Source organism: Cricetulus griseus, assembly GCF_003668045.3.
Source record: "Cricetulus griseus strain 17A/GY chromosome 1 unlocalized genomic scaffold, alternate assembly CriGri-PICRH-1.0 chr1_1, whole genome shotgun sequence".
NCBI classification, from domain to species: Eukaryota; Metazoa; Chordata; class Mammalia; order Rodentia; family Cricetidae; genus Cricetulus; species Cricetulus griseus.
In genome coordinates, this window is record NW_023276807.1 from 44,667,060 (window position 1) to 44,680,195 (window position 13,136).

Genomic DNA, 13,136 nt, shown 5'->3' on the forward strand with positions numbered 1-13,136 from the left:
TTTTATTAAACCAAACTTCATAGTGTATGAAAAGATTATTCCACAACAGACCTATGATTGTTTGTTGCTGTAACTATTATGACATAGTTTTTAAATTTTTTGATCTCCAAACCACCACCACCACTGCAGGGAGACACTGTAGCCCTGCCTCCTAGTAGCCCCTACAGGTGTGCCTGGCCACGCCCATAAGGGCGTGGTCAGGGGAGGTCGAAGATGAAGCGGGGCAATTCTTAAGAGGCTACCAACAGGTGGAGGCCCCTTCTCTCTGGCCACGCTAGCTTGTGGCCTCTGGGTACGCTCTGACTTGCCTTTGGGCTGGTGTTTACCTGAATAAAGAAATCTTAGCATTATGGCCTACGGATCATCTTTGAGCACACAATACACCACCAGCAGCAGCAGCACATGAGAACCTTTTTGACATAATTCTTAGCCTCTGCCCCCCAGACTTTCTGAGCCAGAAAACCTGGTCAGCAAAGTCAGCCAGTCATTTTAAATGTATCTCCATTAATTGTGATGCAAGCTCAAGATTGGAAAGATTATCCCAGAGAAGGGTTATTGCTTGGCACTGGAAGTATGTTGACTTAGTTATCAGTGATGTGAACTTTGAACCTCAGAAAGTATACTGAAGATAACCATTATATTTGAGAGGGATTGATTTGTTTGTCTGTTTGCTGTAGTATGGCAATCCACTCCTACAATTTAAATTAAAAGAATGCAAATGATTATACAACCCCCCTCCAAAAAAAAAAACAAAAAACAAAAAAAATCCTCCCTCCTTTGTCTTACATCCCAAAGACAACCAGTTTCCCATTCATCCTTCCAGGGTTATTTTGTAAGTTATTTGTTTATTAATTAATTAATTTAGTGTGTGTGTGTGTGTGTGAGCATGCAGGTGCAAACACATATGCTCTCCTGCAAGTGGAGGTCAGCAGACAACTTGAAGGACACAGTTTTTTCCCTCTACGATGTGGGCCCTGGGGATTGAACTTGGGCTGTTAGGTTTGGCAGCAAGTGCCTTTACCTGCTAAACTGTCTTGCTAGCCCCCAGGGTTATTTCATGCATCTAGCCCCAAAAGCATGTACTCTTATTACAGTGTAGGCTATGCCCTTTCCAAAGGTAGCCACCCTTAATTAGATTGAAATACATACGGCTGCCATATTTAGTTTTGTGGTGTTTTCTGTGTTTTGTAAAGGAGATTGCTTTCTAGAAACTTCTTAGAGATCTATTTTTACATTTAAGCTCTTTGATTAAACAAATCTTAATACTGTGTATTATGCATTTTAGCTTGGTTTCAGATTTCATTGAATAATCTAATATATAGAACTGTCATCACCTGGCATTATAGCCCCTACATTAGCAAGCTCAGAGTGCCAGGGATATCACACTTCTTTCATATAGAACGGGTTTAGTTTTCAAACTAAGATTTGAACCATGTGGTAGTAATCCAATAGTGGTGAGACTTACCCTTAATTATGCTTTAGCCACTTGCTTCCAGCCTTCTACAAAGAGTTGTATTGAAACTCATTTTGGAGTTTGCTTGTTCTTTCCTGAATCTGGCATAGTGCCAAAGAAGTTTTCACTAAAAACATACCTTCATTATTTCCTTCTGTCTCCTGTTAGCAACATTACCATTCTGACACTTGGTTTCTGCAAGCAATTATCTTGTTTCTCCAAGACTCCCTTTAACATCCTTTAAAGGAGCTGAAGTGTTTTAAATGGCCCTTTAGTCTGAAGCAAAATGTTCCCAGCTATTTCAAAACATAAACCAAGTTATTCCAAGGGACTTATCTTTTTAAAGTAAACCTGCAGAAGTGATTCTAGTTCCCCTAACTTAGAAAGAGCTTAAGGCACCATGGTATTCTGTTTCTTTGGCGGGGGGGGGGGGGGGCGACTCTTTTAGCTGGACTTACTGCTTCAGATGATGGTTAGTTTTAGTACCTTTATCTTTGTGGTATATACTTTTTCTTCTAGACTTCAAAATAACTAATCCTAATGTTCATCTGTCCATTTCCTACCTCTATCTTGAGGTTCCCCAATGTGATTAAAACTCCTCTTATCATTTAATGAAAGCTAGCTCCTATTTATATGTATTTTACTTTAGGGTGACATATCCCCTCCTGAAGAAAACCGGACTATTGTTATTTTGGGGGCTAGGGAGCCCCATCATTCTGAATTCTTCAGTCTAACACTCCCAACTGAGCTATTTCGGCACTGTCTGAATTCTTTGTTTGTTTGTTTGTTTGCTTGTTTGTTTGTTTTTCAAGACAGAGTTTCTCTGTGTAACAGCCCTAGCTGTCCCAGGACTAGCTCTGTAGACCAGGCTGGCCTCAAATTCACAGAGATCCAACTGTCTCTGCCACAAGAGTGCAGGGATCAAAGGTGTGCACTACCACCACTCAGGCCATCCTTCTGAATTCTTACAAGCGGATCTGCATAGCCTGTGCTCTATTCTGTCTCCAAACACTGTCTTCATATGTATATAATTTGTGACAATTTTCTCTTTTAGTTGGTTTTCTTGTTGCTACTGGCAAATATCTGACTTGAAGCAGCTGGCTTACAGTTCCAGTTGGGCACTATCCATGGCAGGGGTGGGGCGGGGAGGCACGGTGGTGGAAACACTACTGCTTCTTCTAGGTGGAGCAGGGAGAGTCAGAGATGAATGTTGGTGATCAGCCATCTTTTTCTATTTCCTTTATAATCCAGTCTCTAGCCCATGGGATAGGTATCACTTGCTCTCAGTAGGGTGCTCCTTCCTCACTTGAGCTTCTCTGGAAATATCTGCAGAGGGACAGCCAGTAGTGTGTCTCCTAGGTGATTTTAAATTCTGTTAATCAACAATGAGGATTAACCACTATCTTCCTTCTTTCCTTCCTTCCTTCCTTCCTTCCTTCCTTCCTTCCTTCCTTCCTTCCTTCTTTCATTCTGGTGCTGGGAATCAAAACCTGGACTTCTTACGTGCTAGGCAAGGACTCTACCACAGATCTCTAAACCTCCACTCTACTACCCAGTTTCTTTAAAGGCAGACAGTTTATCTCAGTGTTGCTGTGTCTTAAGCATGACTTAAAAGTTAACTGTCTGACTTGTACAATGAAAGAATTATACTACATTGACCTAAAAGGGAAACTAGATCATTCAATGGATACTTGATTGGGTAGTCTAGTTATCATAGGTACAATCCTATTAATATCTTTTGTTTTTTTGAAACAGGGTTTCTCTGTAGCTTTGGAGGCTGTCCTGGAACTCACTCTGTAGGCCAGTCTGGCCTCCTATTAATATCTTATTAACATGAGATACAGTCACTCTAGTATTAAGTAAACACTAAGTATGCAATATCAAATAAATACAACAGCCTGGAATGCATATTTAAACTTTAAAGATGAACCACATTACAATTATAAAAAAATGGAACATGAATTTTGAAAAAAAACAGCATGGAAGTTATCAGACAGGTAGGAACTGTTACAGGCTATCTAGATTTCAGGCATTGGGGAACTGCACAAATGAGTGGATTTCACCACCCTCCAGTTGGTGCTATATCTGTTGAAGGGGCTGAAAAGTTTGAGTGGATCAGCCCACCTCCCATGTTAACTCAATTTGCAGTGACACACAGCCTGACACTAACTGCAAACATTAGGACTATCAGCAAAACAGAGAAAGGTGTTGCCCTCAGAGAGCTGTCCATAAGTAAAAGAGCAGAGTCATGAAATTAATAGGCAGTATGCAGACATTTAGAAATCACTCTACTCTGTTGGTTAGCCCAGTAGAACAATCTAAATAACAGACACACAAATTGTTATTGCAGTCTTCTAGAAAATACCCCCAGAGAATCTGTTCTGATTCTGCCACAGAAGATCTTTAACATGTTTGCCCTGCATTTTACATTTCAGAATTTCCCTTAGCAGCTACTTATTGTTAACTGCTTTTCACAACCTTCTGACTGACTCCAGGTCTCAGAGCTCTTAGCTCTTTCACTTCTTACTCTGTTCCCTTGCTTTTACCTAATTTTATTTGCTTTTAAATTCTTCAGTTGGATTTTTCTGTCTGGTTTTGTTTTGTTTTTGTAACAAGCTCCCTCCACTGCTACCCCACTCACAGCTATAAACTTCACTCTTAGAACTTCTTTTATTATATACTCAGTGGGAGTAGAGGTGTCTAGGGTTCCCATTTTATTTGATTGTGGAAGTATGTGAGAGACAGACAGACAGACAGACAGACAGACAGACAGACAGACAGACAGAAAAAGAGAGAGAGAGAGAGAGAGAGAGAGAGAGAGAGAGAGAGAGAAAGAGACAGAGAGAAAGGGATTACTTTGCCAAGTAGAAGTGTGTGTGCATAACCCAAACCAAGTAGAGTCCCAGTTACTAAACCATACCCTATGCTCAATTTTGTGACTCACATATAACAGCAGACTTCAATCCCAAACCAGTTAGAACAGTCAAAGAAAGTCTGAAGACCAACGCCCAGCACATGAAGATCTTCTTAAGAAAGGATGTCCTGGTGGGTTATCTATAGTCCTGTTCAGAGAGGGGAAAACAAGTGAAGTAACAATGATGAATTAGCAACAATAAATAAACTGCCAATATCAATAGAAAAGAAAGGGGCAAAAATAATGGAGGTAAACTATAATATGAATATTATTAATGATATGATTAATAAATATAAGATAATAAAAAGGAGGCATAAGAAGGGAAAAAGCAAAATGTCTAAAATGAAAGAAAGGAACAAACAAAAGAGAAATGAGAAATGAAGTAATTGAGAATGGGAAAGGAGAAAAGAGGTAACTGTTTAACTAAAGAATAAAAGTAATTATATAAAAGTACATAAGACAAATGTGAGTAAAGAAATCCTCCTGGCAGTTCTATTGAACTGAAAAAGCTTCCTACCCTGTCATTTGGTACTAGATTTTGCCAAGTGTGTTGGGGAGGAAGTGGGTCAAAGCTGAAACGTGCTGCAATTTCTCTCTTACCTCCCAGCAAACAGGTCGGTGCTGTATGTTGGCTGAGTCTTGCCTGTGTTCTGCCAGGTGGGTTAAGGGTATTTTGCTTTATTGACTGCAGAAACTTCTTACATTCACTCCAGAATGGTCTGGGTGATATGTGGGCCAGGGGGGTACTCATGCACTCCAGAAGTTCTCTTTCTTTGTGCCTAGAGGGTTTGGTAAAATTTGCAGCCACCATGTCGTTCAATGAGTTTTGGCTGTACGCAGATGAGACAAAAAAAAAAAAGACTTCAGGGGCCCTGGTAATCAGAATCCATCACATGACAAATGGCTTCACCAGAGAGTGACTCAGAGAGAGGAGGGAAGCAAACAGATCACTGAATCCTGTATTTTAGGATAAGAGTTATGGTAAATGAGCAATCCATGGGCCTTAGTCTACTGCTCTCAGCCACCACTCCTGTCCTAACCCCCTTACAATTGGTCTCCCTCTTCAGCATAAATGTGACAGGGCCACTACCACTGTGCCCTTCTTACTTATGTTCCTCCTTTTTTAATTCCTCAGTGAGTTTGTGACAGACTTCCTCTCTTGGTCTTTGATGTGGCTGTCTGCTCCCCCTACTGAAATCGTTGGAGTGGGATGTCCTCAGGGACTCTGAATTGTGACCCTTTAACACAGTTCTTTGTGTTGTGGTGACCCCCAACCATAAAATAATTTTTGTCGTTACTTCATAACTGTAATTTTGGGATGGAATCATAGTGTTAATACCTGTGTTTTGTGAAGGTCCTAGGTGACCTCTGTGTAAGGGTTGTTGGACTGTCGAGGGGGTTGATTCCTACAGGTTGAGAACAGTTGTCTTAGTTGGTTCAAGGTCCTTTCAAGATGATTAAGATTACTCACTAGCCGGGCATTGGTGGCACACGCCTTTAATCCCAGCACTCGGGAGGCAGAGGCAGGTGGATCTCTGTGAGTTTGAGTCCAGCCTAGTCTACAAGAGCTAGTTCCAGGACAGCCTCCAAAGCCACAGAGAAACCCTTTCTCAAAAAACAAAAAAACAAAACAACAACAACAAAAAAAGATTACTCATTCATTTCCATTTCTGTTTTGGTTTGTTTGTTTTTCTCCTGTTTTTTTTTTTGTTTGTTTGTTTATTTGTTTTTGAGACAGGGTCTTACTATGTAGCCCTGGCTGGTCTGGAACTCACCGAGATTCTCCTATCTCTGCCTCCTGAGTGTGGGATTAAAGTCAAGCACCTACCTTCCCCGATAATTTTGTGCTTCTCACCACACTGGCTCAGACTTTTGTACCCTGTAGTAAATAAATAGCCAAGGGAACAATTTACAAAGAGGAAAGGTTTATTTTAACTCATAGGTTTGGAGGCCTCAATCCATGTCTCACATATCTTGTTCCAGCAAAGCTGCTCACCTCATGGCAAACGAGGTAGGGAGCAAGGTGGGGAGGAAGGGTCCCAGAGCAAACTACCAGGGACATAATTCCTCCAACTGTGCCTACCTCTGAAAGTTTCTACCACCTTTTATTAATGCCATCAACTTGTGAATCATTGATAGGTTACCTCATAGGTAAAGCCTGAGCTCTCACAAGCAACCAATAGCTCATCACATCAAGGCCAAGCCTTTAGCACATGAGCCTTTTGGAGAACACTCCATTCTCAAACCTCAACTTCGACAAATAGGACTCAAAGCTTCTTTCTTCTGAGTACATTCCTTAGTTCCATTTCTTGTCTTTATAATCCACTTCAGACTTCCAGAAGAATAGAAACTGTAGGTGACTGCATCCATTTGTCTTGGTGTCAGTCCTTTCTCCATGTAACACTGCAGGTCTCTTCACTGGGCTGACTCTATTTTATTCCTCAGTAGCTGGGTTTTTATTCTAAGTCCATCTACTGAAATTATCATATGGATTTTGTTTTGTTTTGTTTTGTTTTGTTTTTCAAGACAGGGTTTCTCTGTGTAGCTTTGGAGCCTATCCTGGCACTTGCTCTGGAGACCAGGCTGGCCTTGAACTCACAGAGATCTGTCTGCCTCTGCCTCCTGAGTGCTGGAATTAAAGGCATGTACCACCAATGCCCGGCTCACATGGATTTTTTTTTTTGTTTTCTCCATATGGTAAATCATGTGAGCTGATTTTTCAGTCTAGATCATTTGCATTCTCAGGAGAAATCCTATTTACCAATATGGACTTTAATGTGTTTCTAAGTCAATTGATGAATACTGATGCTCAGAAAATAATACTTAAAATATCCAAAGTGTAACAGCTTTTTTTCTCTTTATTTTTATTTCTTATTTAGGTTTGCTGAGTTTCTCAGATATGGGTATGCATGTTTTGGAGAAATTTTGGTGATTGTTTTTCCAAAAAAGTTTCTATTTCTTGGACTCTAAGAATGCCTGTTTTAATCTATCTGACTCTGTTCCAAAGGTCCTTGAAATTTTACTCTTTCCATTTTACTGTCTTCTATGCTCTTCAGATTGGGTTTCTGTTTATTGTTTCTCAAATCCACTGACTTTCTCAGGCTGTTCCTACTTTCCTATTAAACCCTCTTAAAAACTTTCATTTCTTGTAATTTTGCATTCCATGTTTGCATTTGGTTCTATTTTCTTTCTGTATTCAAAATATCATTTCAATTCTTAAATATGTTTATAGAACATCTGCTTTCAGATATGTTTCTTTTAGTTTCAACATCTGGCACTTATTTAGGCTAGTTTCCAATAAGGGAATTGCCTTGGCTTTGGGTCCAGAGATGTGTAGCCTCTTTGTCTGAATACACTGGGATTCCAGATCGTGTACCTCACAAGTGATGATGTCCTCTAAAGACTTCTGACTACTCCATACTTCTCTGCCTAGTTTTTGCCCTACTAGACAGTCTGGCTTCATTCAAACTATAAACTGTCTAGCTATTGTCTGAAATTTCTATTGGGTTTTTTTTTCAGCCTTTTAGTTGGGCTTCTTGGAGACTCACCCACACCCCTTCACACAGTGGGGACGGGGAACCCTCAGACAGAGGTTTGTGGAAATGAGGGGCATTTCCACACACACAGGTCTCAAGGCTCCCATCCTATGACTCTTTTTCCTGGGATTTCTCCCCCCAAATCCAGCCATTTTAGCAATCTAAAATGGCATTTTCTACTCCAATTAGGATTGTGTTTTCCTGCCAGAGTTGGAGTTCCTTGTTCCCCAGGGTTGGGTAGTCTCCTCGGTTGAGAGACCATGCATAGGTTCTTTCAAGTATTGATTCCCTTCCAGTTCCTGCCTGCTTTTGGTCACTCTCCAGTGCCCTCAAATAGATGCTGTTTGTATTCTTCTGATAGTGGACAGTTGTTTTCTGCAGGGGTTTAGTCTAATACTTACTACTTTTCACTATCAAAAGGGAAACTCCAGGTGACCACACTCTGAAGTTCTCTGTTGTATTGAGTGCAATTGATTAAGTACTGGAAATATGGTTTGTTTCATTGGTGAATGACAATCGAGTTTTCTAATCAATGGCTTTTATTTGGTCAGAGAGGGGGCTTGTCTGCAAACTTGGATAACTACATAGAAATAATTTGAAGTACTGTGACATTCTTTTTGTTTGTTTCTTTTGAGACAGGGTTTCTGTATGTGGCCCTGGCTGTCCTAGAGTTTACTACGTAGACCAGGCTGATCATAAACTCACAGAGATCCTCTGCCTCCTGAGTGCTGGGATTGAAGGTGAGGGCCACCATGTCTAGTTTGACTGTGACATTCTTGTGTGATTAACCAGGAGAAAGTTCATCAAGGACAATGTTCTTCATTCAAATAATTTGTTGAATCTCTTAAAGGAAATGTAGCAACCAAGGAAAATGAAGGCTGTTTTAAAGTTAAATGCTATTTCAGATTACAACCCTAGTAAGAAAATGTGTATGGTGTCTAAATAACATAACAAACTAACAATAAAGTAGAACTCTGTGTGTGTGTGTGTGTGTGTGTGTGTGTGTGTGTGTGTGTGTGTGTGTGTGTGTGTATACAGGTCTTGTTATATAACCCAGACTGGCTTCCAGTTCACAATCCTCCTGCCTTAGCCTCCTGGATGCTGGGATTACAGTTTGTGTGACATTATACCCAGGAAGAAAATACATCATACAAAATTTAAACAATTATTTCTTAGCACTTTTAGGGCAGAAATTGCATTTTATACTTTACATAGTGGATTGCTTAGAGTATCATCACATGGTGAAGGAGCATGTAGGGAGAGATAAAATCAGCTTAGCAAATAGTTTGTTATAGTAAGTAAATACATATCACACATTACAATACATTTTCCAGAACAATAATTAGCCCCTCTTGAATATTCACCCCATCAAATATATAACTAATTTGCCTCAGATTGCAGGGTACAATGTTCTTCTTAAAAATGCTTAATGAAAGGTAAGATATATCAGATGCTTGCACCAAAGATGGCTTGCTCTTAAGGGCTGGAGATGGCTCAGCAGAGAGCATTTATTGTTCTTCAAGAGTATCTGGGTTTGATACTCCCAGCACCCACATGGGAGCTCACAACCGTCTGTAATTCCAGTTCCAGAGTATCTAATGCTCTCTCCTGGACTCCAAAGATACCAGGCACACATGTAGTGCACAGAAATACATGCTGGAAAAACACTCATATGCATAAAAATTTGAAAAACAAACAAAAAGAAAAAAGGGGAGAGCCAAATCTGTGATAATTTCCTTGAGGTGACACCAAGGTTCCCTGGAGAGTCTGCCAATCACAGCCTTGGGTTTAAAACACTTGTAATAAATCTTGTCAAAGATATTTATTATTATTAAATAAAATGATCCAGTTCCTTCCCCATCATAGGACGAAAGTGCTGGTACCTTTAGCTTCAGGCTACTCTGGTGACACCACTCATTAGCTGAATTATAGACCTTTCTTTAAAGGCAATTAAAACCATGTCTGGTAAAAGCACTTGAGGATTCCTTGTTTTAATATTCTTCTAAATAAATGTGATAGTTGTGAACACGAGTTACCTGAGGCCCTTGTTGATAACGATAGCACAGAGCCGGTTTAAAAACAAAACAAAACAAAACAAAAAAACCACTCTGATCTATGTTCTAATATCCTTCGACAGAAACATGAAGGAAGTCTTGCTAGTCGTGCAGTAAATGTGTGTTATTGAAAGCACACTTCTAAAAGCTTCTTCTAAAGACAGCCCAGGAATCAATACAAAACAGTAAAGTGGCTGCTTTGTTTGTCTTCCAAACAGCAATGTAGACAATAAATATTTAATGGCGGACACACCAATATGCTGAATGTAAGGAATAATGGCCTGCAGAGTAACTGGGTGGATTTGGTTACATCAGAGGATCAAGTGAATTACAATTAGTCTAATGATGAAAGCTTTTAAGTCTTTGCTTCAAGACCGTTGTCCTGGGCTTGTCATAAATCCCACGTGCATGGCCCACAGGACTGTCATGTATGCACACATCACATACTCGTTGTCACACTGGATCCATGAGGCCAAGATCGGATTTAACTGGATTTTCCCTGCCTTGTCATTTTTACTTGGACATAGAAGGCATGCTGGTAGTCCTTGGGGTTTTATGTGGCTTTTTATGCATGGAGTTTTTGGAATGGGAGTTAAGAAGCAATCAGGTCAGGCATTAACAAAGGAGCCTGACCAGTCAGACTAACTTGAAACAGTTGACCTAAAGAAGATTTGGAGTTACTCTAACTGGAAAAATATTCTCCTTTACCATCAATAGATTAGTCAGTCATTTTCTGAAATGAAATGGCCACTCTTTCTATTCCTTGAGAGTGTTTTCCCCTAAGAGCCTCTAACAAACAAACAAACAAACAAAAAAACGCAAAACAACAACAGTAACCAAAAACCAATTATTTATTTTTTTTATTGAGGTATGTACACTGGTGTATGGATATCAGGGGACAGCCTTGTGGATTGGTTCTTGCCTTCTGAGAACTGACCTCGGGTTGTTAGGTTTGGCAGCAAGTACCTTTACTGCCTGAGCCATCTCACAGGCCCAAGAGTACTAACTCTTTTATGAGAGGATGCAATTTTGTTTGTCTTAGTATTGTTGAGGTCCAGTGTGTGTGTGTGTGTGTGTGTGTGTGTGTGTGTGATGCTGAGTATGGAAATGAGAAAAGATGACAGGGATTGTGTGTGTGTTTGTGCACGAATGTGTGTGTGTCTGTGCAGGTGACTGTGAAAGGCTGTCTTTTAAATCTAGATCATGCTTACTGTAACCTAATTTGCTTTCTTTTTTTTTTTTTTTTTTTTTTTTTTGTGTGGTGTGTGTGTGTGTGTGTGTGTGTGTGTGTGTGTGTATGCAATGTGCATGTGTTCGCATGCTAGTGTGATTGCCTATGCATGTACACATGGAGGCCAGAGACTGATGTGGAACTGTCTTCCTCTATTACACTCTACCTTATTGTTTTTAAACAGGATCTCTCACAAACTGGAGCTCACTAATTGGCTGGGCTGGCTAGCCAATGAGCTTCAGGAATCTGTCTGACTCCATTCCCCAGTGCCTAGATTATAGGCATGCAGCCCATGCTTAGTTTTTACTTGAGTAACAGGAATCCAAACTCACCCAGCCTCCTAAAGACACACACACACACACACACACACACACACTCCCTGTCTCTGTCTCCCTTCCTCCCTCCCTCCTCCCCTCCCTCCCTCCTCCCTCCCTCCCTCCCTCCCTCTCTTTTTTCTTCCTCTTTTTGGATTTTCAAAATGGTCTCACTGTGTAGCCTTGGCTGTCCAACAATACTCCCTGTAGAGTGGGCAGGCCTTGAACTCAAAGATCTGCCTGCCTCTGCCTCCCTAATGCTGTGATTAATGGCATGTGCCATTGCTCGGTTAATTTTTTTTTTTTAATTTGAGATAAAGTTTTCACTTTGTAACCCCGGCTGGCCTGGAATTGTTTCTTGCTACCAGGAGGCAGCTGGTGAGATATAAGAAGAAAATATGAGATACACCTATTTACCTATCTATTTGAAAATATTACTATTTTGTATTTTGTCTCACTTTACAGTATGCATACTACACAAAACGCAGCGATATATACAGCTTTTTTAAAAAAGATTTTAACTTATTTATTTATTATGTATACAACATTCTGCTTCCATGTATATCTGCACACCAGAAGAGGGCACCAGATCTCATAACGGATGGTTTTTGAGCCACCATGTGGTTGCTGGGAATTGAACTCAGGACCTCTGGAAGAGCAGTCGGTACTCTTAACCTCTGAGTCATCTCTCCAGCCCCGATACATACAGCTTTTACAAATTATTTTTTTTTCAGATTAGGAAGTATAAGTGAAGGGATTTTGTTTGCTAACTTTAAGCAGGACATGAGCTGAAAGTTTGAAGGGAGACAGACTGGAAGCTTTAGTGAATTTCAAGGAATGTTGTTTTGGATAAATGTGAATCTTTCTATAGCCCTGGGTCTGTAGACCAATGAGAATGGCAAAGAGTGAATTAGTAATTCAAAACCTGAAATAATGCACAAACAATAAAAATGAATATTAATAATACCTACATTTCACCCTCATGGTGATCCTCTGAGAGCTAAAGAATTTTATAAGAGAAATTAGGATCAAGAAAAATCAGTAGACACACATCTGCATGAAAAAATAAATTTTAGATTTCCATTGTTGGTCTTTAAGAATGATAATGATGTTTTTCTATTTGATTCTCCTGTTTAAGATTTGTGGATAATTGGTTTGTAAATGAGTGGGGATTAGTCATAATTTTGTAGGTATTTAAAAAGCTATCACAAGTAGGCCCGGCGTTGGTGGTGGTGCACGCCTTTAATCCCAGCACTTGGGAGGCAGAGGCAGGCGGATCTCTATGAGTTTGAGGCCAGCCTGGTTTCCAGAGCAAGTGCCAGGATAGGCTCCAAAGCTACACAGAGAGACCCTGTCTCAAAAAAACAAAAACAAAACAAACAAACAAAAGCTATCACAAGTATATTTTTCCAAAAGAGATAAATCTTTGGTGGTGTTCAGTTTATGCACTGGATTAACATCTAGCCTTCTCAATGTTCTAGAATCTCAAAGCTATGATCAACTTACTCTCTGCTAACTCATTTGGCACTAATTTATGAAGCAGGTTCATTTGCATTTTAATTTAGGCAAACATAGTCTGTATTTATGCACACAGAAAATAATGATGATGTTGGGATGGTTTGGCCCAACAGGCT